This window comes from Loxodonta africana, chromosome 6 (genome assembly GCF_030014295.1).
Source record: "Loxodonta africana isolate mLoxAfr1 chromosome 6, mLoxAfr1.hap2, whole genome shotgun sequence".
Lineage (NCBI taxonomy): Eukaryota > Metazoa > Chordata > Mammalia > Proboscidea > Elephantidae > Loxodonta > Loxodonta africana.
The window spans coordinates 99,786,573-99,802,374 of NC_087347.1; the positions used below are offsets into that span (position 1 = coordinate 99,786,573).

Consider the following 15,802-nt stretch of genomic DNA (forward strand, 5'->3'; position numbering starts at 1 on the left):
TCTATATTCCACTCTGCATACATTACGTCATAGTAGAATATGAGTTGACAGCAACCAACAACACCATCACCACAACCTCAACAGAAGTATGCAAAGGGTGTTTCATAAGTTCCCAGAGGAGGTATACCTAATACAGAATGAAGAGATTAAAGAAGGTCTCTTGAAATGGATGACTTCTAAGATGCATTTTAAAGAAGAAATTAGAGTTAGCCAGGAGAAAGGGAGGAGTAGCAAGGCCATTCCAGTAGAGACCCCAGGCCGCTGCTGCCAAAGCTTCATTTACACTCCTTCTCATATAATGAGTTGGTCAAGCATGGTGCCTAACATCAAAATTATTTCATAAAGAGCAGGATTTTAAATTTACTACTGAATAATGCTGAAAAAGAGTTTTAATGATATGGCTTCTATACTGCTTTCAAATTATTCTCGTAACTCTGGCAATGAAACAAAAACAACCAGTTGCCATCGAGTCAATTCCAACTCATGGCGACCCTATGTGTGTCAGAGCAGAATTGTGTTCCATCAAGTTTTCAATAGCTGAGTTTTAGAAGTAGACCACCAAGACTTTCTTCCTAGGTGCCTCTGGGTGGACTTGAACCTCCAACCTTTTGGTTAGCAGCCAAGCGCATTTATCATTTGCACTATCAGGGACTCCAGCTCCAGCAAAAAAAAAAAGATACCCTAAATTCATGGTGAAATCAAACTTCAGAGATACATGTTTGGCTAAAATATGATGAAAAAAAAATGCCCATATTGTCTCAGTTTTACATTCACTGGCAGCTAAAACTTATAAGAAAGAAGCCAGGAGATGCATGATAGGTTGGGAAATGTGGCCATATCTTTGGTCCAGAACAAAGAGAGGGCACTTCACTGAATTCTGAGGCTGGCTTTCCAAAGCTATGGTTCCATGTACTAACTTGCCACCTTAACATGTGCCATGTATCAGAATGGCAATAGATTGTATGGCTTCCTGAAAAGGTTCCCTAAAACCAAGGCCACTGTTCTGGCTTTCCTGCTAGCAGTGCTTAGCTTTTGAGAGCATTTCTTAACACCACTACTTGTATCTGAACTTTTCCGTGGCTCCAGCAGTATTTATGCATGAATAACTACATTAAACATTAAAATATTTTCAAGGCTGCAACATTTTCAATTACCACTAATTTTGATCTCTGTAAGAAACGTAACCCCACCGTTAGGGATAGATGTTTCCCTGAAGAGGAAAAAAGTCACTGATGGAAAGCAAAATAACAGAAAGATCAAGCAGTAAGTAGCAACACAGCTGGGGTCGTGTTTGGCTTTGGTACAATAAAGAAAAACATAATACAAGTGAATAACGTACGTTTTATTTTCTTCATGCTGCTTACATGGATATTTGAGGAATTTATTTTAAGGCAACAGTTTGATTTCTTTCAAAATTAGTTATGTTTTCTTACAGGCAACTTATATTCTGATTAAATTTTTCCATCTATCTTTCCTTAGTGAGCTGGAATGTTCTGGTCCTGTACAACATATAATAAATTATGCTTTTCATAGTTTCTTTTGTATACTTTTTTGGTCATAACAAAGAGCTAAAAAAAAAAATACATTCAATCTGCCAACGGACAGAGACTGTGAGCTCCTAGTAGTGCCAATGTTCTGCTTTTGTGAGCCTTCTACTGCTCCTACAAATGCCCTATACAAACAATCCGGATTTATATGTACATCTAGCTGAGTAAAAAAGCCAATTTAATTCTGACCACTAACATAAATGTTAAATCAAATTCAAAGTAATATTCAACTGAGAAACATTACAGAAAAACTACATGTACCAATATCAAACTTAAAGAACACAGTACTTGGGGTAGGCAGATCTGGCCTGGAGTCCTACTGTTCCCTCTTATTACCTGTATTAACAGAACAAGCTACTTTACTTCTCCCGGCTCTAGCTTTCTTCTCTGTGAAATGGAGACAAACTCATACTCCACTGGGTTGTTGTAAGGATTAAATGAGGTAATGAATGTAAAGCACCTGGCAAAAATAGTGTGCCCTACCCAGGTTCTGATAAAAGTAGACTGGGAGATCTTTTTCAGGTCCGCTACTCTCTGAGGTTTGAGTGAAGCAGGTGAATGCAATATCCTGCTTAACTTCCACAGCAGTTCAACCTTGTTCCTTCAGTACTTGTGAGGCAGGACAAGGGAGGATAAGGATGGATTAGAACAGCAAATGTAACATGAAGAATACATACATAACTTTAAAAAAAATTTCCTCTCAATTCAGGTCTTCCCAGATCATTTTAAATTACAGAACTCAATTGATGGGTTAAGATAGGCAACTGAAACAGAGGAGGGCTAAATTTCAAATTTGTGGTTATATATGTATGCAAGGAGCCCTGGTAGATCAGAGGTTAAGTGCTTGGCTGTGAACCGAAAGGTCAGCAGTTCAAACGTACCAGCAGCTCTGCAAGAGAAAGATGGGGCGGTCTGCTTCTGTAAAAATTGCAAACCAAAGCCAAACCCATTGCAGTCGAGTCGATTCCAACTCACAGCAGCCCTACAGGAGAGAGCAGAACTGCTCACTGGGTTTCCAAAGAGCGGCTGGTGGATTCAAACTGGAGATTAGTGTGAGCCTTGCCAAAGATGAGCCTGACACAAATCTCATGGCCTTAATGAGGGAAGAATGGGGAAAATTCTAAGAGAAGCAGTGGGAATTTACATCAGCACCCTCAAAACAGGGTTCACCCAGGGCATGATCTACAGTGAAGGGAATCAGTAGATCCAACCAGGCAACCAACGCTGAAAGCTGAGGAGTGGAAGGCTATTAAGTCTGCTCCTTTAAAATCTCGGGCCGGAGCTGTTGGTGTCAGAATCCCCACTTGTAAGATCGCCCTTAAAAAAACCTTCCTGACATCAACAAGGAGCTCTATAGAGTGTTTACCACTCAGGAGCTGGTTCAGGCCTTCACCCATGCTCCTGCAATGTTACCAAAAAAACCAAACCACAGCCATTGCCGTCAAGTCAATTCCAACTCATAGCTACCCTACAAGACAGAGTAGAACTGCCCAACTGAGTTTCCAAGGAATGCCTAGTAGGTCTGAACTCCTGACCTTTTGGCTAGCAGCTGTAGCACTTAACCACTACACCCCCAGGTGGGAAATTTCACATGGTAGATGGCAACATCTCTGGGGAATTCACTGATTTGGTCCCAGAGAAACACACTGTGATGAAGCAGAGGTTTCAATCTTGGCCAGAGGGGCACTATGCCACCATCACCTTGACTTTCATGGACAAGAGTGGAGAAACTGAGCTGTGTATGGAAGGGCCTGCTCCTGAGGAATAGCAGACGTGGTAGGGCTGGCAGCAGTACTATTTAGAGGGCATCAAACAGACCTTTGGCTGTGGCATGTGCTTATCTTAGGGTCAGCAGCTGGGAGGCTACAGCCTACTGACACTTTAGTCCAGCCCTCTCCTGACTGGGCCTTGTGGCCCACAGGATTGCACCATCCCAACCACTAACTTGGGACTAGGGCCCCTCCCCTCCACGTATACCTTGGGTTTGTGCATGTTTTCTACTGGGTGGTATCAGAGGGTGAGTTATCTTTTATGTGTACAAATGCTTAATAAACCTAATTAAAAACACACACACACACACACAAAAAGTCCTACTAATTGGTAGAATTCTACTCTCATTAGAGATCTTAGGTCTCATATGAAATGTCACATTCTCCCAGAAATTTAATCTAACTCCTTAGGAGTAGGTTTGGGTTCTCTGTCCATCAGATTTTAGTGAATTTATCATACTGTCTTCCAATTGTTTATCTGCCTACTCCACTAAACTGTAAAGTCCTTGAGGGCAGAAACCATTCTTATTCAATATTGTATATTCAGCTTGAAATAGTGTTTGATGATCAATAAATATCAGTGGATGAATGAGTGTGTGAGTGAATGAATGCTCTTTTCAACATCTACCATGCTGAAGGGCACATGAATTGGGAGGGAAGATCCTGGAAAACTGAAGGAACTGGATATTCAAAAATTGCACCAGGTTACACATGGCTGAACAAAGATCTTCCTGAAGTTAGCAACCTCCCTAATAAGTCTTTCTCAATTCAGAGTACCCAAAATACCCCAAAGATATCAAATCTGATAAATTTCAGAGGTAAAACAGTATTCATCAGGGACTGAATTGTGTTCCCCCAAAGTATGTGTCAACTTGGTTAGGCCACAATTCCCAGTATTGTGTGGTTGTCCTCCATTTTGTGATTGATATACTTTTCCTACTTGTAAATCCTTATGTCTGCCTGTGGTTAAGATTATGTTAAAGAGGATTAGGGTGGGATGTAACTTGCTCAGGTCATATCCCTGATCCAATGTAAAGGGAGTGTCCCTGAGGTGTGGCCCGCACCACCTTTTGTCTTATGATACAAGAAAAGGGAAGTGAGCAAAGAGTTGGGGACCTCAAACCACCAAGAAAGCAGTACTGGAAGCAGAGCCTGTCCTTTGGACCTGGGTTCCTGTGCAGAGAAGCTCTTAGTCCAGGGGAAGACTGAAAACAAGGACCTTCCTCCAGAGCCGACAGAAAGAGAAAGCCTTCCCCTGGAGATGATGCCCTGAATTTGGACTTCTAACCTACTTGACTGCAAGAGAATAAATTTTTTCTTTGTTAAAGCTATCCACTTATGGTATTTCCGTTATAGCAGCACTAGATGACTAAGACAGTATCCATTTGGGTTCCAGAAAATTTTACAAAACAGATACAGCTCTCTAACCTTGTTTTACCTTTCTCTCCTGACACACTCTCTCACTTCCTCATGTTACCCTGGTCTGTAAACTCTCAAAATAACCTCCAGAAGTTGAATATTTCCAATTTATCCAGAGCTGCCATTACAAGTGTTCCACTTACAGTTATACACCTGGTAGATTTCAAGACAGTACTGATTTCATAAGATTTTTTTTCTTAATTAAATTTCAAACTAACTGAAATTATAATACATCATTATAAAAACTATCATATAAACACATTCATGGATCTACAAATGTGTTCCTTTGTATGACGGATCACAATTCTTTGGAGAGAAAATAAGGTCATCTGACTAAAAATTCCGAAATTATTCTGCCTAGCTCTTGCAAGGTTTTACTCCCATCCCTTAATACTGATTTAAGCTAAGTATTGATTTCATTACAATAATTAACTCCAGAGTGTAAATCACTTTATCTGTTCCCAAGGTTATCAACATGAGATGAGGGACTTGTTTACTCAAATCAATCTCCTACAAGGAGAAGAATTACTTCTGAGTTAGGAAGGTCTTTCAGTCTTCCTTGCCTACTCCAGGCAGCCTACACAAAAGGTCTCTCATGAAGTAAAAGCCCTGCTTTTTAGAGACTTTTGTCTTTACCCACCTTCCTTGCTGTCACCTACCAGGTACCTCCACCTTCAAACACCCTTTCTTTTATCCTCTGAAGACTCTGGCACCTGGCTCAGTCTTTTCTTCCAATCCAAACACTGTAGTCAACTAGACTGACTTCAATGTGATACACAAATGACCCCAATACAACACAGCAATCTTCTATTTCTTGATTTCTTTGGTAACCTTATTCACCCTCCAAATCAATCAACCATTTCCATGGACATACCTAGGATATCATCACTACTATATCCTCAAAATAATAAATTCTGACATCCTACCCTCTGACTATAACCTTCCAACCCTTTAATTATTATCCAATATATAGGTTCTTGAGGTAGGTCGGAGCCCTGGTGGCACAGTGATAAAAGTGTTTGGCTGCTAACCAAAAGGTTGGCAATTCAAATCCACCACCTGCTCCTTGGAAACCCTGCGGAGCAGTTCTACTCCGTCCTATAGAGTTGCTATGAATCAGAATTGACTTGACGGCAACAGGTTTGGTTTTTTGGTTTTGAGGTAAGTTATCACCACAGTAGAACGTGTAACATAATCTAGTAAAGTACAGGAAGAAAATATTACAACTTCTTTAATTATTATCTTTCATAATTCCTATTTTTTTTTATAGTTTCTAATTTTGAAAAGTTATATAAAGTAACTTTATATAAAATGTACTTTTATAATATACTTTATATAATGCATATTAGCATAGAGGTATTGTTGTTAGCTGCCATCGAAGTTGTCCCTGACTCATGGTGACCCCATGCACAATGAAACACAATGCTTATTGGTCCTGTGCCATCCCCATGATCTGTTGTGGACTGGACCATTGTGATCCACAAGGTTTTCACTGGCTGATTTTTAGAAGTAGATCACCAGGCCTTTCTTACTTGTCTGTCTTAGTCTGGAAGCTCTGCTAAAACTTGTTCAGCATCATAGCAACATACAAGCCTCCAGTGACAGACAGGTGGTGACTGCATGAGGTATATTGGCTGCAAATTGAACTTGGGTGTTCTCCACGGAATGCGAGAATTCTACCACAGAACCCTCTGCCCCATTAGCACAGAGGTAAGGACATATAATTTACAAATACATATATGCATTGGAGAAACCCTGGTGGCATAGTGGTTAAGTGCCATGGCTGCTAACCAAAGGGTCGGCAGTTCGAATCCGCCAGGCGCTCCTTGGAAACTCTATGGAGCAGTTCTACTTTGTCCTATAGAGTCGCTATGAGTCGGAATCGACGTGACAGCACTGAGTTTGGTTTTTGGTTGGATATGCATTGGTGGTATGTATTAAAAAAAGAAAGTTTAGAGACTATATCGTAAGCTACTTTCTCTCTACTGGCCTTTTGCCTTTTGTCTTCACTGTGTTCCGTACTCTTTTTTTTATCCCAATGTACCTCATTTCAATTACTTATTTGTCAATATTTTTCAGTTCTCCCCCGCTGCTGTCCTTCCAGGAAATTCTAGTGCCATAGTAGCTAAGTGGTATGGCTGCTAACCAAAAGGCTGGCAGTTTGAATCCACCAGGTGCTCTTTGGAAACTCTATGGGGCAGCTCTACTCTGTCCTATAGGGTTGCTATGAGTCAGAATCGAATTGATGGCAACGGCTTTTTTTTTTTTTTTTTTGGTTTTACTGTCCTTCCATCGCACTAGGCTCCTGAGTGCTTCAGAGAAACAAAAACAAAGACAAAAACATAAAACTCTATAGATTATGGCCACCATAAATTCTTGGTCAGCATCTTCAATTGGGGGCTTAATGATGCCTGGTAATCCTATTAGCTTTTCCTTGTTAGCTCTCTCATCCACCACAGTAACTGTTTCAAACATTCACCACTTCCCTAATAACTTTGACCCTACCTTCTCTTCTCTCGCTCCCAATAGATGACACAAAGTGCTGGCTGACAGAAAAAACAACAATAACAAACTAATATCAGCAGACGAGAATTTACCTCCCCCAATTTATACCACCAGTATATAAACTCACAGTCATGGATTTCCAGTATTTCCTTCTTTTCTCTTACAATGCAAAGGTGTTTCTCCTCCTGTGCTCTGGTTTCTAGCTCCTCCTCTCTTACCCAGTGATTTAGCTCTCCTATTTAGCCTTCCTCTTGTCAATTTGTTCAGTTCCTCTACTGTCATCAGCAGTTAAGGTGTTCAAGTCCCTGCCATGATAAAAAGAACCTTTCTTCAACCTCAGCTTCTCACCAACTTTCTTTCTCCTCCCTTCCACAACCAAACTCCATGAAAGAGTAGACATTGGCTGTCTCCTTTTCTCTGCCTCCCATTTACTCTTCAATTTACGGCAATCAGACTTCTATTACCATTAATGCAGGTCACTTATTCATATTCATATTGACAAATGCAATGGACTTTTTTTTAATTGTACTTTAGATGAAGGTTTACAAATGTTTCTCATTAGACAATTAATACACATATTGTTTTGTGACATTGATTGCCAACCCCATGACATGTCAATGCTCTCCCCTTCTCGACTTTGGGTTCCCCATTATCAGCCTTTCTGTCCCCTCCTGCCTTTTTGTCCTTGCCCTTGGGCTGGTGTACCTATTTAGTATCAGTTTTATGGGCCTGTCTAATCTTTGGCTGGAAACCCTGGTAGCATAGACTTTAGCTGCTAACCAAAAGGTTGGCAGTTTGAATCCACCAGGTGCTCGTTGGAAACCCTCTGGGGTAGTTCTACTCTGTCCTCTAGGGTCGCTATGAGTTGAAAGCAATGGGTTTGGTGTTTTTTTTTTTTTTTTTTAAATCTTTGGCTGACGGGTGAACTTCAGGAGTGACTTTAGTACTGAGTTAACAGGGTGTTCAAGGGCCACATTCTCAGGGTTATGCCAATTGAGCTAGATGTCCCCGAAGACCATGGTTCCCCAAAGGCTGGAGCCTTCTGCCCAGTAATTCGGTCCCTCCGTGAGTTTGGGTTTTCTATGAAGCTTCCATAACCTTGCCTTGGTCAACTTATGCTGACTACCCCAGTACAATGGACACTTTTTAATAATTATTTTTCATTACCTCTTGGCATTTTTTGACTCAGCTAAATAGTCACTGATTGAACCTTCTCTTCCTCTGTCTTGGAGACACCAGATAGTTTCCCTCCTATCTCACCATCTACTTCTTATTAGTCTGCTCTGTGTTCTCTTTGTCCTCTAGCTAACCCTTATATCAGTGATCCTCAACAGTGACTGTGTATTAGAATCACTAGGGAGAGCTTCTGAAACAAAGCATATCCTAGGACTCGCCTGAGACCAAACTGAATCACAGTCTCTAAAGTATGGAGCCAGGTATCCATATTTTTAAAAAGCTCATCAGGCCATTCGGGTGTACTGTGAAAGTTAAGAACCTCTGCCTTAAATGTTGTCCCCAGGCTTCTGCAGTAGGCCCTCTACTCACCTCACATTGTATACTCCCTTCCATGCAAATTCACCTACTCTAGTGGCTTCCACGGAAACCCCAGTGGCATAGTGATTAATAGGTACGGCTGCTAACCAAAAAGGTTGGCAGTTTGAATCCACCAGGTGCTTCTTGGAAACCCTATGGGGCAGTTCTACTCTGTAGGGTCTGTAGGGTCGCTATAAGTTGGAATCGACTTGAAGCAACAGGTTTGGTTTTGGTTTTTAGTGGCTTCAGCTATAATCTACATAGTGATAAATCCCAAATCTATATATTCAACCCAAAGCTCTCTTCTGGGCTCCAGATCCATGTATTCAACCCCTTATTTCAACATAACATTTTGACGTCTTGTGGGTTTCAAACTCACCATGTCCCAAACTGAGCCAATCACCTTACCTATCCCTCACATGACCTGCTCCTCTTTCTGGGTTTCCTATTTCATGTAACTATGTGCCAACTGTCCAAGCCCAATGCAGACATCATATTTGACCCCTCCTTCTTCTTCGTTCTTTTATTACTGTTGTCATGGATTGAATTGTGTCCCCCCAAAAATATGTGCTAACTTGGTTAGGCTATGATCCCCAGTATTCTGTGGCTGTCCTCCATTTCATGATTGTAATTTTACATTGACAGGATTAGGGTGGGATTGTAACGCCACCGTTACTCATGTCACCTCTCTGATCCAAGGTAAAGGGAGTTTCCCTGGCGTGTGGCCTGCACCACCTTTTATCTCTCAAGAGACAAAAGGAAAGGGAAGCAAGCAGAGAGTTGGGAACCTTATACCACCGAGAAAGCAACACAAGGAGCAGAGCACATCCTTTGGACATGGGGTCCCTCTGCCTGAGAAGCTCCTGCACCAGGGGAAGATTGAGGACAAGGACCCTCCTCCAGAGCCAGCAGAGAGAGAAAGCCTTCCCCTGGAACCGATGCCCTGACTTTGGACGTGTAACCTACTAGACTGTGAGGAGATACATTTCTCTTTGTTAAAGCCATCCACTTGTGTATTTCTGTTATGGCAGCACTAGATGACTGAGACAACTGTCTACTCAAAGGACTACTAAATTCCAACAATTATACCTCTCAAATATTTTCCCAATCTATTTTTTTTTATTTCCATTCCTATACAAGCCCCCATCATTTCTTAACTGTACTGATTCAAGAGCTTCTTAACCAGTCTTAAATAGCTTCTTAAATAGTCTCACTACTTGCAATCTTACTCCTCTCTAATTAATACTCTTCACTGCAACCAGAATGATCTTTTAAACTGCAAAATTCATCACATTGCTCTTCTCATGTTACTCAAACTTTACCAAGCTTTAAACCTTCAAGTGGTTTCCTGTTGCCTTCAGAATAATTTGTAAATCCCTGACAAAGCTTATAAATTCTTTCATGACTGTGCCCCTGCTCTCCTCACTGCCACATTCAATGTTCAAGTAATAAATTGTAAGTCCCTAGAAGGAGCAAGCCGTCTTTCTCTTTCCGTAGGTACTGGCACAAGATTACTTTTACCTGAAATAATCTTTCCATCCCTTCCTGGTCTAGCTAACTACTTCTTATTGCTCAAGTCTCAGTTTAATTGCCACAGCTTCTGGGTAATCTTTCCTGAATTGTCCCATCTGTGGTAAAGCCTAACAGCAGAGAGATTAGTGCTCACCAAATATTCAAATGTAGCTCCTCTACATTTCCTAGACTCCCTTCCAGTTAGGTAGGGGGAATGAGGCTGTTTGCTGACCAGTAAGGCGTGGAGGGAAGAGATGTAAACAACTTCCAAGCCTGGTCCTCAAAAATATCCTACAAGATTCTCTAGCTCTCCCTCCTCTACCACGACAACCTAAGAAGCCACATGTTTCTGTAAGATGGAGGAGGGCTGCCTGATCACAAACTGGACAATACTCGAGTGAAAAACAAATTCTTTGTGTGGTCAAGTATGGAGATGTGGGTTAATTTGTTACCACAGCTTAGCCTAGCCTACTCTTAACTACAACAATACAGAGCCTCTTCCATATAGTTCCACAAAAAACCTGTTGCTGTCAAGTTGATTCCAACTCATAGCAACCCTATAGAACAGAGGAGAACTTTCCCATAGGGTTTCCAAAGAGGGGCTGGTGGATTTGAACTGCTGACCTTTTGGTTAGCAGGTGAGCTCTCAACCACTGTGCCACTAGGGTTGCATACAGTTCCACTGGACTTCTCTACTACTTAACACACATTGTTGTTCCTTATCTGTTTTCCCTGACAAGATCGTATCAAAAAAAAAAAAAAGTTCATTCTGACTCAAAGCAACCCTATATGACAGAGCAGAACTGCTCTACACGGTTTCCAAGGCTGTAATCTTTACAGAGCAGACTACCACATCTTTCTCCTGTACTGATCACATTGGCTGGTAGGTTTGAACAGCTGACCTTTTAGTTAGCAGCTGAGCACTTAACCACTGCACCATCAGGGGTCTGATAAGAATGTAAGCATCTCAAAGAGTATTTTTGTGCCTATCTTGCTTACTGACTTGTCCCTGGAATCTAGCACAGAGTTTGAAACATAGAAGGTATTTAGAAAATATCTGCCACACGAAGAATTGGGTTACTATAAGCTACATTGTTTAGGAGAATATAGTAGTATCACCACTTTGAATTTATAAGCAATTCTGCACACCAGATATTTTATTTGCCAGTATTTTTTCCATGCCTTTTCTTTTTATATATAATATTATTTTACATAGAAATACTATCACGTATCCAGCCATTCCCTATTCTTGGACATTTATGTGGTTTCTTACAATCAATTTTAGATCCAAGATTGTTTCTATCCTTGTTCAACTTCCATTTTGAATAATTTCCCTCATGTTTTAAAAGTTTCATTTTCTTTTTAGATTGTAATTTTCTTGGAATGTAGAATTTTGTCATAAAATACTTATACCAGGTACCTTGAACTGGGCACAGATAATATGTATCGATTACAATTTTAATGAAAAAACAATTGAAGTACCTGTAGATACTGTGTTAACAGGACGTCTGAACAAAATATACACCTAATTACACTATAAATTAAGACAAACATAACAAAAATGGAGACACAACATCAGCTTTGATGGTTCTTTCTCTTCAGTTTCACAATACTTCTAAGATAACTGAGGTTTTGATTCTAAAAACAATGTGAACCAAGGAAAGTTGGAATGGCTTGTGGTTAGGAGATCCAGGTTCAAGTTTTGGCCATTTCACTCAGTAGTTGTATGGCCTTATACATATATCTTATTATTTCTATTATTTTTGAAGTGAGAGGGTGTGTCACTTTCTAAAGCAAGGTTTCTTAACCTCACACTATCGACATTTTGGACTGGATAATTCTTTGTTGTTGTACTGTGCATTGTGGGATGTTTAGAAGCATCCCTGACTCCTACTCATTAGATGCCAGTAGCATCCGTCACCACTCCCAGTTATGACCATCAAAAATGTCTCTAGGCTTTGCCAAATGTTTCCTGAAGGGCAAAATCACCCCCAGCTGAGAAACAATGCTCTACAGTAAGGAAGAAGAATTTATTACACCTTTGTCAATTCAGCAACTTAACCCCAAACTTTTTTTTCCCAGAACTTCTAACAAATTACCAGGTTAAATGTTTATAGTCTGTCATTTCCTTCCTTCTCTGTTCTCTTGTATTTTGCTTTTAAATGGTCAAAAGCATATCAAAGAAAGGAAGAAAATGGAAAACTGTAAATGTTAAACTGATTATACAATTTGTTCCTGAGTAATTAAAAACTGAGAATGTTGCTCTTTTAACTCTTAACAGTACTTCAGTTACTTTTTCTATATTCTCTCTTAAGAAGAAAAGGATATCTCAATTTCCCTTCCACACATAAGGCAATTTAAGGTAGCTTTATAGCTTTTTTTTTTTTTTTTATAGCTTAGGGATTGCAATTAATATTTCACATTCCAAACACTGAACAACATCGGAAACTGTTTCCTCACTTAGAGCTTTTTTCTGAAGTCTGTTCAAGTAGCAACAAGACTCCAAAACAATCTAACTCATAGTAATGGAATTAATTTTAAAATGTATATTGTGCACAGAGATATATAGTGCTCATAGTATTTTATATTTATATTATAAAAAAAAAATTTTTTTACCATGCTCAAAATACACACATTAAATCTAATAATTACATGTTCCTGCCCTTTATAAGAAATGAATTTTAAGCATCTGAAAATGAAGCCATCAAATATCTTAACACATACGCTGTATTATTTTAGCAATTTAATACTAAATAAGTATATTTTTTATGTAAATAGATTATATATGTATGAAAGGGATTATAATAATACAACCAATATGGCAGGTGATCAAATATAAATCATTTCTTGATCAATTAGATGCATATTTTGTATTTCCTTCCAGATCTAATGTTGAAATAACATAAGACAGTAGTTTTAATTTCAAAGGCAGCAGAATAAGGGAAAATTCGTTCACTTTCAAATACTTCTTTAAATATTATCTTAATATTCACTGTGTTCATTTAGAAATTTGAAAACGAAAATTTTTATGACAAACAACATTTTTCAAACTGTTAATAGGGTTGCTGATTCTGGATTTCTTAATTGCTATCCAACATTTTCAAGTAATTAGGCATATGCTGGGAAAATGTCAACCTTTCAACTACGTTTAGTTAGCAAAGAGCAATCACTTGCCAGTATTTTGTTTATTCATTTATTATTTATACCCTGCTAACTTCCAGTAAAAGAGCTCTGGTGATGCAATGGTTAAGCACTTGGCTGCTAACCGAAAGACCGGCAGTTCTAACCTGCCAGTTGCTCTGAGGGAAAAAAGACCTGGAGATGTGCTCCCCTAAATATTACAGCCTAGGAAAGAAACCCTCTGAGACAGTTCCGTTCTGTCCTATAAGGTCGCTATGAATCGGAATTGACTTAACGCCATTCAACAACAGCAACAACTTCCAGTAATGATTTAAAAGAGGATTCACTTGGCCTTTTATAGAGGCAGCATGGAGTGGCAGAAAAAAGTGTTGGCTTTGGAATCAGACATACCTGGGTTTGAATTCTGTCTCTGCAGCACAATACCTATGGAACCTTGGCCCAGTCACTTACCTTATTCTCTGAGTAGCAGATTCTATATCTATTAGCTCTAATACCTCTATCAACCTGGCTTGTGGCTCGCATTCCATGAGTTATTTTTCTTCTTCTTCCAAAATGTTTAATTAGATTTTTAGAACATTTAACATGCTATTTTTCAAAGTATTGTCTTCCAGATCAAAAACTCCAAGGCTTTTTTACTGTGCCTGAGAGGAAAACATCAATATCTGAAAATATCAATGAAGATTTCTTCTTGGAGTCCTTCTCTTTTTGAACTACTTCATGTATACTTATACCAGTAAACAGTTAACTACTACTTAACCAGTACCCATGAAAGTGACAGTAGAAATTAATATTTTAAGACAGATAAAATACGAGATAAGTGGGATTTTGAAAATATTTATAGACCCTGAGTAAATCGTTAGAGCAGTGGGGTTTCAGATATAAGGCTCTGTACTGAATTTCTCTTCTAAAGATCTGTAAGAGATACTAGGCTATACTAATCCCTAGAATGCCAATGCACTTCTCTGGTCAAGCTTTGTCTGCAACTTACTAAATTACTTTTTGCAGCAGTTGGTCTCAAATTAGACTCACAGAAATTCCAAACAAAGAAATTTCTTTAAAAATTAGGAAAATGAAATTAAAAAAAAAAAAAAAAAAACATTTTTTGGAAGCAAGGTCTTAAAATATTTAAGGAGATAAAATGTCCTCAATTCACTGAATTAGCTATACTAATTCTCGGAGTTGTAGATATTTTGAAATTTCCACATACGTGGAAAATTTAAAGACTATATTGCTACAAAAAAAAAAAATCACACAGTAAAAAATTCATTTCAAATACGGTAATCGGATTGAAAACAAACCAAACAAAATTGGTAGTTCTGACAATCAGTCAAAAGAAATGTCTAAATCAGTGGTCCTCAAGTTTAGTATGTGTCAGAATCACGATCTGAAGGGTATATTAAAACACAGACTCCAGCATCCTACCCCCAGGGTTTCTGATTCAATAGGACATTAGAATTTGCATTTGTAGTGCACAAGAGAAAAGGATGTTTTTGGTAAAGCATATGACAAATGTAATTTTGTAACAACACCAACAACAACCAAAAAATACGTGCAGTTACACAAATATGTATATCGGGATACAAGTAGGTGGGCACATATGTGCGCACAGATGGAAGTATCTACAGGTATATATGTACGTACAGGTTCATACATATGATAAACAACATAGGTGTTTATCATATATATGAATACTTCTTAAACATAACCAAACACCTAGAGAGATTGGTTTTCTGGGTTTGAAAGCTTAAGACCCTAGCCTCATGGGACAACTCAGTTAACTGGCATAATATAGCTCATAAAGTATATGTTCCACATCCTGACGTGGTAATTAGTGTCTGGAGTTTTAAAAGCTTGCTAGTGGCCATCTAAGATAAAACTACTGGTTTCTTCTTGACTGGAACAGAAGGACACCAAAAATTCAGAGAAGAAAGCAGTCTGCAGGACTAATAGTCTATGTGAATCACATGCATCTCTCCTGAGACCAGAAGAACTAGATGGCACACGGCTACCACTATTGACTGTTCTGATCAGGACCACAAACTCAAATTCTTAAAAAGAACAGAACTCAAATTCTTAAAAAGTCCAAACTTATTGAACTGGTGGAGACTAGAGCACTCCCTGAGACTATCGCCCTGATACATGCTTTAAACCTTAAACCAAAATTATCCTTGCAGTCACCTTTTAGCTAAACAACAGATTAGCTTATAAAATAAAGAATATCACCTGTGAGTAATGACCTTCTTTAAAAAATTACCTATAGGAGACCAAATGGTCAAAAATTACTGTTAAAGATAAAAAGGTAAGGGGGCAGGGAAATCAGAGTATTGGAAATGGTACAACCAGAACAGAATGAAGGAGAATGATGACACACAGTGA

General features: G+C 39.1%; 1 protein-coding gene across 43 annotated transcripts in view; it reads right to left on the reverse strand.

The window, feature by feature from the left end:
- The window catches only part of MBD5 (methyl-CpG binding domain protein 5), a 444,773-nt gene that overhangs the window by 338,318 nt on the left and 90,653 nt on the right, over positions 1–15,802 (reverse strand). The gene's annotated exons all lie outside the window — the stretch shown is intronic.